General features: G+C 44.6%; 1 protein-coding gene across 4 annotated transcripts in view; it reads left to right on the top strand.

Moving 5' to 3' along the window:
- Nucleotides 1-15,680, top strand: part of ACKR3 (atypical chemokine receptor 3) — a 116,542-nt gene that overhangs the window by 67,904 nt on the left and 32,958 nt on the right. For 3 of the 4 annotated variants that reach the window (XM_033946440.1, XM_033946442.1, XM_033946443.1), the window contains exon 2: nt 2,164-2,243. The exons of the other annotated variant lie outside the window; for it this stretch is intronic. The gene's annotated coding sequence lies outside the window, so the exon portion shown is untranslated. The remainder of the gene's footprint in view (nt 1-2,163; nt 2,244-15,680) is intronic. 4 annotated transcript variants of the gene reach the window in all.

Here is a 15,680-nt window from a genome sequence, read left to right as displayed (position 1 = left end):
TCATGAAAGGCCTTTAACACAGTCATCCGCCCCTTAAACTCCCTCCTTGCTCGCTTGATGAAACCCTCATTTGAGCCACTCACTTGAAGTATCTTACTTGGAAGGTTGTGTTTCTTATTGCTCTCACTTCTGCCCATCGGGTCAGTGAGCTTCAAGCCTTGGTAGCAAACCCACCATTCACTGTCTTCCATCATGATAAGGTGGTTCTCCGTACCCAGCCTAAGTTTTTGCCTAAGGTTGTTTCTGAGTTTCATATCAAACAATCCATTGTTCTTCCTGTGTTTTTTCCGAAGCCCCATTCTCACCCTGGAGAAGTGGCTCTGCATTCTCTTAATTGTAAGCGTGCGCTGGCCTTCTACTTGAAGTGTACTGCTCCTCATCGTTCTGCTCCCCAGCTGTTCCTCTCTTTCGATCCTAATCGCTTGGGTCACTCTGTTTCTAAGCGGACCATTCCGAACTGGTTGCCCGCTTGTATCTCTTTCTGTTACTCTCAGGCTGGTCTCTCCCTGCCGGGTCGAGTCACAAGCCACAAGGTCAGAGCGATGGCGGCATCTGTTGCTTTCCTCTGCTCAACTCCGCTTGAGGAAATCTGTAAGGCTGCCACTTGGTCCTCTGTTCATACGTTTACCTCACACTACTGTCTGGATACTTTCTTCAGGCGTGATGGCCATTTTGGCCAATCCATTTTGCATAATCTGTTCTAAATTGCCAACTCTCCCTCCATCCCATTCTGGTTAGCTTGGAAGTCTCCCACATGTTGAGAATATGCTGTCTGCTTGTCCTGGGATAAAGCACAGTTACTTACCATAACAGCTGTTATCCAGGGACAACAGGCAGATATTCTCGCAACCCACCCACCTCCCTGTGGTTTGCTTCAAGTTTCAAGTTTATTAGGTTTTTATATACCGCCTATCAAGATTATCTAAGCGGTTTTACAATCAGGTACTCAAGTATGTTTCCCTACCTGTCCCGGTGGGCTCACAATCTATCTAACATACCTGAGGCTATGGAGGACTGAGCTTCTTTGCTAGTTATCTGAACTGAGACCCCGCTGAGGAGACGCATGCCCTAGGTCGGGGGGGAGGGGCACGCACACATGTGCGGGCCATTCGCAAGCTTGAAAGTCTTCAAGCAAGTCTGCTTGCGAAAACGTCCGCTAGGGGGCTCGGTCGGTGACGTAACCCACATGTTGAGAATATCTGCCTGCTGTCCATGGATAACACCTGTTACGGTAAGTAACTGAGAGCTATTGTAGTGGTGGACATTTAAGTATAATAGATTTTCTCTGTTTCTGGAAAATTCACCATACAATAGAAAGGGTTTAGATGTACCTGGGTCCCTTTATGCGAAATCCACTTTACTGACCAATAGGCTGCCCCTCTGCACCATTGGGATATCTGTGTGGCCAGTTCACTAGGAAAGCTGCTAAATTTTTCTCTGGGACTTTTTATTTTCTAAGATAGTACCTACAAATGGACATGTTCACCCTGAAAATGTCTACTTCAATGCCATAATTGAACCAGAAATTTAGACATTTTTTTTATTTGGTTATGTCTGTGTGCTAGATGTTTTGAGAGGTTTTCAGCAAAACATCTCAATTTGGACAGAGTTCATAACAAAAATGCCCCTCTGTTATCCATATTAATATATACTGTTAATTGCAAAAGATAATTTTATGGGGAAGTTAGAGAGAAGGCAAAAGGTTTACCTAGGATACCAGTACCCTCTGTCTTGGCTGTAGTGTAACTTCCTACAAGTAGTGTACTTTCATACATGTTTGGTGCTATTACTGTGACCCCTTCACTTAAATGTTGACAAAATTTTCTGATATTTTAGTTATAACATCATTGGGAACTTTAACTCACTAATTTCACTTCTGCCCCCTCCCTTTTCTTAACTATAGGGATAAACATTAGTTTGTAACCTTTAGGGTTAATAAGTAGGTGTAAAATTTGGTTTCATTTCATTGTTAAAAGCAGAACAATTAAGTTTGAGAAAGGGAGAATGCCTGATTGAAGACTTTACAGCCCTCTGAAGATTCTAGCTGACATTCCATCAGAGGCTGCTCTATACAAGTTTTCCCTTAGCGATGCTAATTTGTGGCTCCATTGAGATACAGATGTAGCTGTTTTGTTTGCATTTTCTCCTTTTATTCTGTCAAAGGAGCCTTAGAACTGAAGAGTGAATTAGAAGTTTGTAGAGAGAGGAGGATCTACAGCTGGCTTCCCTGTGCTCCACATGTGGTGAGAACAAGTAATATAGTATTCCTTCTGTGTTACAGTGTTTTCAGTTTGCTGCAGGGCTGTCATTTACAGCACTAAGTAGGAAAAAAGAACTTTTTAGGGAAAAGTTAGTTATTTACATACTTCAAGTTTTTTTTATGTCTCTAGAATCACTCACTTTCTCTTTGGCTACAGTCTGCTAAGAATATTAAGGAGCCCTCTTACCTAGAGCTACTCAGTAAGGGATCAAAATGCAACTGGGGAAATGGACTATGGAAGAAAGCCCAGTAATAATTTAAAATCCTTTTAAATTTGTTTCAAAGGGGAAGGGCTATTAGTTTCTTTAGAAGTTGTAAGGTTTTGTGTCTGTGTTTTGGCTGGCTGGGTTTCCAAAAAAATATGTTACCTTGAGAATAATATTTTCTGTGAGATAGTTTTTCAGCCAGCCTTGTGTTAAAGCCCGAACACAGACAATGCTGGGCTAGCTTCACTGCTCTATGTAAAACTAAGCTCTCTGTTCCTACCCCACTGCAAACTCATATTCTACTTAAACTACATAACTTATAGCCATATAGTAACCTATATGGCCAAAGGTTTTCCAAATAAATTCTGGCAGATTTTTTTAAAGCATTTATTGAGTTGTCACCTGCTGCTGCCTGCATAAGTGCTTTTGAATATCAGGCTCTTTGTTTTCTAGGTTCTGAATCACTATGCTGATTGCCAGGATCTGTCCCAATATGCAGAACTTTTAGTGGCATTGAAATGCTGTTTTCTTTAACAGCCTTTGAGCTGCAGTGTGCGTATTTCCCCCATATTCTCCAAACTAAAGGCTGGGACAGAAGGCGGGAGGGATCCTTCCTATCCCGGCTACCGTTGTACCCCCAATCATTTTGATAAGTTGGCTCCTATTATTTATTCTTTAGAAGTCTGTACCCAGGACAGACAGTGGCCATGCTACTAGATTGCCAGTAATGCAACTGCACTTACTACCTCCTCTTGAGGACTAGATGTGGAACTGGTTGCAATATTTTTCCTTTCTTGTATTTCTTCTTGAAGGTAGAGCAATATCTCTCCAGTGATCATGTCTTTCTCCTTTTTAAGGCACCTTGGGGGTAATTCTATAACATAGTTCTAACAATTAATGTGCTTATCTTAAATAATAAAATGCTAGCCGCGCATGCGCACTTGCCTCAAGCGTGTTCCCTGATCCCTTTTCTGTCGGGATGTGGCAAGACAAGTGCGCATGCGCGCCCTTCCCTGCTCTCCACATCACAATACGGCCCTACTGGAACATGGCGAAAGAGACAGCCAGGACCGAAGGAGCCAACGGCAGAAATCTCATGTCGGGGCAGCTCAGCCTCTTCAGACCCCGCCGCTCCTCCTCTTCGGGCAACAGGCTTCTCTCACGCACCCATCGCTGCCGGGTGCCACAGGCGCAACGAAACTGGAGCACACTTCCCCCCTCCCCTCAGAGCACACCGCACCATGCCGCCCCTTCACAACGAGGAGAGGGATCGCGGCCGCTCAGCGTCCCCACTGAGGAGCCCAGCAACTTTCCGCTGCCCGGGACCCGAGTCATTTGCCGCCCCCCCTCTTCCCTTACCGTGGGCCCGACTGCCGATTTAAGCAGCGTGTGCAACCGTCTTCACACGCTGCTTCGGGCCCTTCTACTGCCCTGATTTGCTCCGGACGTGCCAGAGTAAATCAGGGCAGTAGAAGGACCCGAAGCAGCGTGTGAAGACGGTTGCACACGCTGCTTAAATCGCCATGTGGACTCGGGACCGCGTTTGTAGTTGTGACTGTGGGAAGGGAAAGGGGGTAGAGGAAACGCTAATGCTACTGCGCAGGGAACTGGTGTTGGGGGAGGAAAATGGAAGGGGGAGGGAATGCTGCTTTGGACAGACAGACAGAGGGAGGAAGGGAGATAGAAAGACAAGAAGAAAGACACAGGGGCAGGTGCACAGGGAACTGGTGTGGGGGGAGGGAAATGGAGGGGGAGGGAATGCTGCTTCGGACAGACAGACAGAGGGAGGAAGGGAGACAGAAAGAAAAAAAGAAAGACACCAAGAAGAAATACACAGGGGCAGGGAGATACACAGAAAGACAAACAGACAAAGAGGGACAGAGACAGACAGAAAGAAAGACAGCGGGAGTCGCGTCAGGAGGGGTGCGGGATGCCGCAGAGGGAACTTTTCCAATGGGTGCAACTGGGCGGCTGTCGGGAACCTCTGATCAGGGGCAGAGCAGGGTAAGTGTATCATAGGGATAAGAAGGAGGAGGGGGGTTGAAAATGGAAGGGACGCCTACTGCTGGACAGGGGGAGAAGTAAAGAGGTGCTGATGGACAGGGAGGGGTGAAGAAAAAGGAACGGAGGCCTAATGTTGGACAGGGGGAGAAGGAAGGTGCTGATGGACAGGGGGGAGGTAAAACAAAGGGAGAAGGGCTGCTGCTGCATAAGGAGAGCTGTGAAGGGGAGGTGGTGGACACAGGGGAGGTAAAAGGAAGGGAGAATGGACAGGGGGAGCAGGCAAGGGGTGGTGATGGACAGCCAAGAAAAAAGAAAGAAAGAAAGCGGCTAAGAGAGAGAGAGAAAGAAATAAAGACAGACACACACATATATTCTAGCACCTGGACAGCCGAGGAAAAATAAAGAAAGAAAGAAAGACAGAAATACAGAAACAGGCTAAGAGGAGAGAGAGAAAGAAAGAAAGACAGACACATACATCTATTCTAGCACCCGTTAATGTAACGGGCTGAAAAACTAGTTATATACATAAATGTTTTGAATGACATTTAAATATGATTGTGTAAATGACAAAATTCTGCCAAAACATCATTCTGTAAATATTCATCTAACATACACAGCACATATTTGCAAAGAGAATACATGGGTAGAGCCTGGACAGGGCATGTGGGGGATCCCTACATACATGCATAACTTATGGAATACTGTAAGTTATGCATGTATCTCTAACATCTAAGAACTCGTGTCTAAATTCTAGGCATGTATTTCATCTGTTAAATTAGTAATCTATACAGGAAAGGAAGTGCCTATATTATTTTAAAGAATAGGCTCCTCCCATGTGCCCTCTGGATGCCCTATTATTTATGTATTTATTTTGTTCAAACATCTTTATTGAATTTCATAGCATTTCAACACAACAATTAATCTAATGACATTTAAGCCCTTCCCCCTCCCCCCAACAAAATTGTAAAAGTAGACGAATTGGGAGTACAAACTAGAAAGACAAGTCAATTAGCATGTATTCTACAATAGTCATCTAAAAGAGCCCAAATTCTCTTAAAATATCAAACAGAACATCATCTAACAGCAGCTACTTCTTCATATTTATGCGTAAAGTAGACTCCTGCACACCATGCAGGAAAAGAAAGAACTGTACTATTTTTCCATTCTGATAAAACATGCTGAATTGCTAGACCCATAAGAACAACAAATTATTTGGCCTTATATTTTTTAACTTAATGCGATAAGATAGCAGAATGCAAAATGACAATTTCATAAGTCAGTTCTAAACAGAATCCAAAGGTTTCTTGCACTCGTTGCCAGACTTCATGCCATTTTAACAGCATGGCTTCCAAACAACATATGATAAAATGTGCCTACATCAGTTTTACAAGTCCAGCATAAATTAGATCCATGCAATGACAGTCTGGAGAGGTGTCCAATATGCTCAGTGAGGAACATAGAATAAAGATGGTTGGCTTCTTTGCTAGCTATCTGAACTGAGGACATGCTGAGGAGACGCATGCCCTAGGCAGGGCAGGAAGCACTGGCAGCTGGTAGGCTTGGGAATCGCTGATATTCCGAAGGCAAGTATCGGCAGAGTTAACCATAGTGCAGCTACAAGAAAAGTGAAGTGAAGGGGAAGGAAGGCTAAGTCGGCTTCCCTCACTGCTCAGGAACCTGCTTCCTGCTTGCTTTTTCAGCAGGAAGCCCCACCCCCTTTTTGTCTGGGATCCTCCAGCCCTCTTAAGGGGCTTAGAGGGCCACCCTATGCTCCAGAAGTCCAGCACATTGAAGGGGAAGAAAGGCCAAGTCGTCGCCCCTCACTGCACTGGAACCTGCTTCCTGCTTGCTTTTTCAGTGGGAAGCCCTGCCCCGTTCCACCTCGGTCCACTTCCAGCCCTCGTAAGGGCTCAGCGGACCAGCCCACCTCTAGTTCCAGCTCTGTAAAGAGGCTGTTATATTGTGCCTCTGGAACTGGCTAGTTCATCTCTTCTTACAATTCTTTCTTCAATCAGTGTTAGATTTGACCTTGCGGTTTCTCCAAGTTTTCATCATGAAACTACCTTTTTGGTTCCTTCTTCTTGTACTCTATTCATCTTTCAATACTACTCACTGTACAAAATATCCATCCCCCCCAATGTATTTGGCTCTACTAGTGATAGTGAGACCTACCCTGGTTCCAGAATCCCTGTAAGAATATAAGAAGTTGCTGCTGTTGGGTCAGACCAGTGGTCCATCGTGCCCAGCAGCCTGCTCCCGTAACGGCCTCCAGGTCAAAGACCAGTGCCCTGAGACCAGCCCTACCTGCATACGTTCCGGTTCAGCAGGAACTTGTCTAACTTTGTCTTGAATCCCTGGAGGGTGTTTTCCCCTATAACAGCCTCCGGAAGAGCATTCCAGTTTTCCACTACTCTCTGGGTGAAGAAGAACTTGTTTGTACAGAATCTGTCCCCTTTTAACTTTAGAGAGTGCCCTCGCGTTCTCCCTATCTTAGAGAGGGTGAACACCATGTCTTTATCTACTAAGTGTATTCCCTTAAGTAATTTGAATGTTTCTATCATGTCCCCTCTCAGTCTCCTCTTTTCAAGGGAGAAGAGGCCCAATTTCTCTAATCTCTCACTGTATGGCAACTCCTCCAGCCCCTTTACCATTTTAGTCGCTATTCTCTGGACCCTGTCGAGTAGTACCGTGTCTTTCTTCATGTACAGTGACAAGTGCTGGACGCAGTATTCCAGGTGAGGGCATACCATGATCCTGTACAGCATGATAACCTTCTCTGATCTGTTTATGATCCCGTTCTTAATCATTCCTAGCATTCTGTTTGTCCTTTTCGCTGCCGCCGCGCATTACACGGATGGCTTCATCGATTTGTCGACCATTACTCCCAAGTCTCTTTCCTGGGGGGTCTCTTCAAGCACTGCCCCAGACATCCTGTATTTGTGTTTAAGATTTTTGTTATCGACATGAATTGCCTTACACTTATCCACATTAAACCTCATCTCCCATGTCGCGGCCCATTTTTCGAGCGTGTTAATTCACATTGCAGATGTTCGCAATCCTCCCAGGTCTTCACTACTCTGAATAACTTCGTATCGTCTGCAAATTTAATCACCTCACTCATACCAATTTCCAGATCATTTATAAATATGTTGAAAAACATGGGTCCAAGCACTGAACCCTGCAGCACTCCACTGGAGACGCTTTTCCAGTCCGAGTATTGTCCATTTACTCCCACTCTCTGTTTCCTAACCGCCAGCCAATTTTTAATCCATGTGAGTATTTTTCCCTCGATTCCATGGCTCGCAATTTTTCCAAGGAGTCGTTCATGCGGGACCTTGTTGAAAGTCTTTTAAAAATCCAGATATACAATGTCGACCGGGTCACCCTTCTCTATCCGCCTGTTTACTCCCTCAAAGAAGTGCAGCAAGTTCGTCAAGCAAATTCTCCCTCTGCTGAAGCCATGCTGGCTGGTCCTCATCAGATCATGTCCGTTAAGGTGCTTAATGATGCGGACCTTTATCAGCACCTTTATCATCTTTCCCGGTACCGAGGTCAGACTCACCGGTCTGTAGTTTCCCAGATCACCCCTCGAACCTTTCTTGAAGATCGGTGTAACATTCGCCACCTTCAAGTCTTCCGGAACCCTTCCTGATTTGATCGACAGATTGGCTATCAGTTGAAGCAGTTCAGCTATAGTCCCTTTCAGTTCCTTGATTACCCTCAGATGGATGCCATCCAGTCCTTGGGATTTATCATTTTTTAAGCCTATCAATCTGCCAGCATACCTTTTCTAGACTGACCGCCTCTGAGTGAGGAAGAACTTCCTTACATTTGTACAGAATCTATCCCCTTTTAAACTACTAAACTAAAATAAACCTTAGGTTTGTATACCGCACCATCTCCACAAGCATAGAGCTCGGCACGGTTTACAGGGTTAGGTTGAAAAGGAGCTACAATGAAGGGTTATAGGAAAGGAGCTAGGAAGATAAAGAGGGACAGGGTACCAAATAGCGGGAGGTATTACATTTTTGAAAAGAACCAAGTTTTCAGGTGTTTTTGGAAGGGGATGTGGGGTTGTTCCAGAGTTCTATGGTTCTAAAGGGGAGGAATGTTCCTACTTTTCCTACGCGGGATATACCTTTTGCAGAGGGGAATGATAGTTTCAGTTTTTGGGAGGATCTAGTGGAATTAGGGTTAGAGGAGTTCCAGAAGAGTGGGATAACGGGAGGGAGGATGCCATGTAGGATCTTGAAAGCTAAACAGGCACATTTAAAGAGGACTCTGGAGTGAACCGGGAGCCAGTGAAGTTTGGACAGGAGTGGGGAGACGTGGTCGAACTTGCCTTTAGCGAAAATAAGCTTGGCTGCAGTTTTCTGGATTAGCTGAAGTCTATGGAGTTTTTTTTTCAGTTAGGCTTAAATAGATGGAGTTGCAATAATCCAGTCTAGAGAGGATGGTGGATTGAACAAGGATGACAAAGTGAGAATGATGAAAGTATGATCTCACTTTCCTCAGCATATGAAGACTAAAGAAGCATTTTTTTACCAAGAAGTTGAGGTGGTCATTGAAGGAGAGAGAGGAGTCTATGATGATGCCAAGGACTTTGCTTGAAAACTCAAGCTGAAGAGTAGAGCCGGAAGATAATGGGATGGAGGTGGGTAAATGACCTAATATTGGGCCGAGCCAAAGTAGTTTTGTTTTGGACTCATTCAATTTCATTTGTACAGAATGTGCCCAGGATTGAAGGTTCATTATACATGTGTGATATGTTCTCAGCGAGGTTAGTGAGAATCGAGTCCATCTCAAGGAGGATGAGGATATCATCAGCATAGGTGTAGAGAGTTTCCAGGGGGATAGATGAAGGAGTTTCAAAGAGGACATGTAAATATTGAAAAGGATAGGAGAGAGGGGTGAGCCTTGCGGGACTCCACATATCGGCTTCCAGGGTGGGGTGAAGTACCGTTTATGTTAACGGTGTAGGAGCGTAAGCGTAGGAATTTCGAGAACCAGTCTAGGACTGTGGAACTTATGCCTATTTCAGAGAGTTGGAAGATTAGGATATCATGATGGACGACGTTGAAAGCTGCAGAGAGGTCGAATTGTAGAAGTACAGTGAATTTGTTGCGAGAATGAAGTTGTTGTACCTTAGAGATTAGTGAGGCTAATAGGGATTCGGTGCTGAAGTTGGGTCTGAAGCCGAATTGGTGGGGTAGGAGAATAGAGAATCTTTCTAGGTAGGATGAGAGTTGAGTGGATATGATGGATTCTAACATCTTGGTTAGGAGAGGGATATTTGCTATTGGACGGTAATTGGAGGGAATAGAGGGGTCAAGGTCGGTCTTTTTCAGTAGAGGGGTTAGTGCAATATGTCCCATTTCGGAGGAGAAAAGGCCCGATGTTAGAGCATCGTTTATAAGTTTGGTGAGGGAAGCGATGGCCTGTGTAGAGATATTCTCGAATAGGTAGGAGGGGAAAAGATCCAAGGTACATTTGCAAGTTTTTAGTTTGAGGCAGAGTTTGGAGACTTGCAATTCGGAAACAAGCTCAAAAACGGTCCAGGATCTGTCGGCTGGAATGGGATTGGAGACAGGTAGGGAAGGGTTGAGGTCAGTAGAGATTAGGGAGTTGTAGGAGACTGTAGGCGGGAAGGAGCATCTTAGGGTGGTAACCTTTTCATTGAAGAATTTTGCAAGGGCATCTGCTGATAGAGACGAGGAGAGCAAGGATGGGTCCTTTTTTGTAGTTAAGGAGCGCCAAATGTTAAACAACGCACTGATCTGGTTGTTGGATCTGGAGATTTTATCACCGAAGAAATTCTTCCTGGCTTTTTTTAGTAATGAATTGTAAAGTTTAATATTGACCCTCCAGGTCTGTCTATCTGAGGGGGATTTAGATTTTTTCCATTTGCGCTCCAAAGTGCGACATTTCTGTTTCAGCTCTCTATGGAGCGGTAGATACCAAGGGGCCTTTCGGGGGTAGGAGATGGTTTTTGTGGATATTGGAGCGAGGGAGTGATAGATGGATTCGGAGAGGGAGATCCAATTGCACCAGCAGGATTCAGAGTCTGTAGGCTTAGGATTGGAGGAGAGTTGGTTGAGAAATTTGGACCAGAAAAGATTACTCGAAATTTTCTTGCGGAAGGTTATTGAATGGGAGGAATGGGATGGGGATTCAAGGTGTGACATGAAAATGGGGAGGCAAGTAGCCCCTAAGAAGTGGTCAGACCAAGGGACTTGTTCCCAACGGGTGTCATCAGTTGAAGTTTTGAAGGCAGTAAGGTCGAGGAAAGTGGTGAAGTCTAGTGTATGTCCTTTTTCGTGGGTTGGAGAAGAGGTAGGTGAGGGAAAACCTAGAAAGGTAAGGAAGTTGTTAAATTCGATCGTGCCTTGCTGTTGGTGTCATCAAGGTGGAGATTAATATCACCAACAATCAGTAGTCTTTGAAATTTAAGAAAGGCGTTTGTTATAGCCTCAAAGACGAGATTGGAGGAGTTGTTCCAAGGGGTGGGTGGGCGGTATAGTAATAAGATGCCCAATGGGTGAGTGCGGAGTTCATCATTGACAGAGACAAGCATATATTCTAGAGAGGCGTGAGTGCCCTTCTCGAGGAGCTGGACGTCAAAGAAAGATTTGTAGAGCAGTGCCAGTCCTCCTCCTTTTCGGTTGGATCTGGAGGAGAAGAGGCCTTGATAACCATGGGGGAGGAGTTTGTTTTGTGTAAAAAGATCATCTTTGGCGATCCATGATTCCGTGATGCACAGGAATCCAGGATCGAACTCATCTAGAAGGTCCTTCAAGATTTGGGTCTTATTGCATGCTGATCTGGCATTGCAATAAAGAGTCGGGACGGGTGAGAGAGTCAGAGACAGCATTGGGAAGAATGGCTGGGGGCAGGGGCTTTAGTGAATTTAGGTTGACTTTTCGGAGATTTTTCTTGAAAGGGGGAATTCTAGTGCGTATCAGCATGGGGATTCTGAGGCCAAGGCAAATATTATTGGTGTTTGGTGGGTCGAGTAGGTTGGGGGAGGGGGGTATCAGACAGAGGGAAGAGTAGAGAGGTGAGCAGAATAGGAGGAGAAGGAACCAGAAGAAAGGATTCATGGCGGGGTTAGGGCCGGATGATTGGTGTGTGAAAGTCTGCAGCAGGGGGAGATTAGTGTTAGCTAAGGAAGGGGCAGGGGACTTAATTAGGCTGGCTGAGTGCATAATCAAGAGTAGGGAAGAAAGGCGAAACCTTTGGCAGTAATACAATTTGGCACTGAACAAAAGCACAGACAGTAATAAACTTAGGCAACTAAAACAAGAGCATGGACAATAATAAAAAATATGGAGCTAAAACAAGAGTATAGACAGTAATAAAATTTGGTCCCCAGTGGATCTCGATAAGCCAAGGAGAGGGAGGGGGTGAGTTATTGAGAAAGGAGCCCCGTTGGTTTGAGCATCAGACTGCAGCTCTTAACTGTCGGCTCTCTCCTGCAGGAACGGGGGAGGGGTGTAGATGATGCTAGGTGCCCTGCTGGAAAGGGCTCACAATCTGGCCACTAGGCCACTAGGCCACTAGGTTGGTGCCGAGAACCGTCAGCGCTGCTCCTCTTGTAATTCTCTCCCCTGCTGGAACAGGGGAGGGGAGTAGATGATGCTAGACGCCCTGCTGGAAAGGGCTCCCGAGCTGGCCACTAGTGAAACTGGCAGTTGGTGCCGAGCACCATCAGCGCTGCTCCTCTTGTAATTCTCTCCTCTGCTGGAATGGGGGAGGGGAGTAGATGATGCTAGGTGCCCTGCTGGAACGGGCTCCCGATCTGGCCACTAGTGAAACTGGCAGTTGGTGCCGAGCACCGTCAGCACTGCTCCTCATGTAGTTCTCTCCCCTGCTGGAACAGAGGAGGGGTGTAGATGATGTTAGGTGCCCTGCTGGAAAGGGCTCCCGATCTGGCCACTAGTGAAACCTTTAAGTCTAATAATTGATGTTCAGAGGAGGGAGCTCAACTGCTAGGCAGCCATCCACTAAGCCTCCAAGTTCCGGAACTTTAGCGAGTGCCCTCTTGTTCTCTCCACCTTGGAGAGGGTGAACAATCTCTTTCTCTACTAAGTCAAATCCCTTCAATAGCTTGAATGTTTCCATCATGTCCCCTGTGTCTCCTCTTTTCAAGGGAGAAGAGGCCCAGTTTCTCTAGTCTCTCATTGTACGTGAACTACTCCAGTCCATTAACCATTTTTGTTGCTCTTCTCTGGACCCTTTCGAGTAGTACAATGTCCTTTTTCATGTACGGCGACCAGTGTTAGACGCAGTATTCTAGGTACGGGTGTACCATGGCCCGGTACAGCGGGATGATAACCTTCTCAGATCTGTTTGTGATCCCATTCTTAATCATTCCAAGCATTCTGTTTGCCCTTTTCGCTGCCACCACACATTGTGCGGATGGTTTCATTGACTTGTCTACAAGTACTTCCAAGTCTCTTTCCTGGGGGCTCTCTCCAAATATAGCACTGGACATCCTGTATTCATGCATATGATTCTTGTTACCAACATACATTTTATTTTAATTTTTATTTTATTTACTCAGTTTTCTATACCGTTCTCCCAGGGAGCTCAGAATGGTTTACATGAATTTATTCAGGTACTCAAGCATTTTCAGGTATTCAAACATTTTTCCCTTGCACATATCCACACTGAACTTTGCCATTTCGCGGCCCATTCCTTGAGTGTGTTTATGTCTCATTGTAGGTCTTTGCAATCCTTCTGTGTCCTCACTACTCTGAATAACTTTGTATCGTCCGCAAATTTAATCATCTCACTCGTCGTGCCAATTTCTAGGTCGTTTATAAATATGTTGAACAGCACGGCCCGAGCACTGAACCCTTTGGCACTCCACTCGTGACGCTTTTCCAGTCTGAGTATTGTCCATTTACCCCCACTCTCTTGTTTCCTATCCGCCAACCAGTTTTTAATCCATGTGAGTATATTGCCCTTGATTTCATGGCTCGCAATTTTTTTGAAGTAGACGTTCATGCGAGACCTTGTCAAATGCCTTCTGAAAATCTAGATATACGATGTCGACTGGGTTACCCTTGTCTATCTGCCTATTTACTCCCTTGAAGAAGTGCAGTAAGTTTGTCAAGCAAGATCTTCCTTTGCTGAAGCCGTGCTGGCTGGTCCTCATCAGTTTATGTCCGTCAAGGTGATCAATGATGCGGTCCTTTATCAGCACCTCTACCATCTTTCCCAGTACTGAGATCAGACTCACTAGTCTGAATTTCCCGGATCTCCCCTCGAACATTTCTTGAAGATCAGCGTAACATTTGCCGCTTTCCAGTTTTCCAGAATTTTTCCTAATTTGATCGACAGATTGGCTATTAGTTGAAGCAGTTCAGCTATAACCCCTTTCAGTTCCTTGATTACCCTCGGGTGGATGCCATCCGGTCCCGGGGATTTATCATTTTTAAGCCTATCAATCTGTCTTCATATCTCTTCTAGACTGACCGTCGACCCTGTCAGTTTCCCGTCTTCATTTCCTGTGTATTGTCTGTTGGCTTCTGGTATATTGTAAATATCCTTTTCGGTAAATACAAATGCAAAAAATGTGTTCAGTTTGTCGGCGAAAGCTTTGTCCTCCTTTAGTACTCCCTTTATTCCATGTTCATCTAATGGCCCCACTGCTTCCTTTGCGGGTCATTTCCCCTTAATATATATTGAAAGACCGGTTTAAAATTTTTTGCCTCAGGTTTCAAAACTGTGTCACAAATTAAGATCTTGTAAATGGGTCTTGGATCCATTTCCCTCATACCTATAAGAAAATTCCCACTCAGGCTACCTCATCACTCACCAATCTTATAAATTTTGCCTTACTCTCGGGTCTATTTTCTGAAGTGATGGGCCACATTGCTCTGACCCCACTACTGATTTCAGTACCGAATCTCCATTGGTCTCACTAATCTCAAAGGTTCAGCAACTACACTCTTGTAATAAGTTTGCTATTCTATCACAATTTGATCTATCTGCGGCCTTTGACGTCTTTCATCACAACATTCTGATCTACCAACTTTCTGAGATAGGTATTGATTCTACTGTCTTAGACTGGTTCTCAAAATTCTTACGATCTCACTGTTAATATGAATGGCACCAGGTCATTGCCCTGGAAGCCATTATGCGGAATCCTGCATGGATCACCTCTGTCTCCTATTCTTTTCAGTATCTATATGTCCACCTTGAAGCTTTTCCATCTCTCGCCCTTTTAAACACTATACATATGCAGATGACATCTTCATTGTTCTCGAGACAGATTCAAATTTTACTAACCTCACCAAGAATATTATAGAATACATAACAAAACTTCAATCTTGGGCCCTTACTGTACAAATAAAGCTAAATGAGTCCAAAACAAAATTACTTTGGCTTGGCCCAAAGTTAGATCAGCTACCTCCATTCATTCCACTGCCTTCTGGACCTTCACTGAATATTGAATTCTCAAGCAAAGTTTTGGGCATCATTATAGACTCAACACTTTCATTTAATGATCATCTTAACTCTCTAGTAATGAAGCTAAATGAGTCCAAAACAAAACTACTTTGGCTTGGCCCAAAGTTAGATCAACTACCTCCATTCATTCCACTGCCTTATGGACCTTCACTGCAGATTGAATTCTCAAGCAGAGTTTGGATGTCATTATAGACTCAACACTTTCATTTACTGATCATCTTAACTCTCTAGTTTAAAAAAATGATTTTTTTTTAGCCTCCATATGTTGAGGAAAGTGAGATCCTGCTTCCACCAACAACATTTTGCTGTCCTTGTTCAATCAATCATTCTTTCGAGGCTGGACTACTGCAGCTCGATCTATTTAAGTCTGACCAAGAAAAGTCTTCAAAGACTTCAGCAGATCCAGAATACTACAGCTAGGCTGATCTTTTCAAAGAGCAAATTTGACCATGTTTCGCCGCTCTTGCTTTTACTCTTGCTCACAGTAATTTCCAGGGTCTACTTTAAATGTGCCTGCCTAACTTTCAAGATCCTGCATGGCATTCTTCTCCCTTTAATTTCTCTATCTTGGAATGCTGCGAGACCTGATATCACCACATCTATCCAAAAGCTCAAATTATCTTTCCCCTCACTAAAAGGCATTACCTACATTGGAAAATTAGGGAAATCACTTCAAAACTGTAGAGCTTTGGAATAATTTCCCTGCTCTTTCCAACTATTCTGAAGACACCTGA

The sequence above is a fragment of the Geotrypetes seraphini genome, chromosome 5 (assembly GCF_902459505.1).
Source record: "Geotrypetes seraphini chromosome 5, aGeoSer1.1, whole genome shotgun sequence".
Classification (NCBI taxonomy): Eukaryota; Metazoa; Chordata; class Amphibia; order Gymnophiona; family Dermophiidae; genus Geotrypetes; species Geotrypetes seraphini.
The sequence above is the reverse complement of the archived record's forward strand: the minus strand, read 5'-3'. Positions and strand labels throughout refer to the sequence as shown.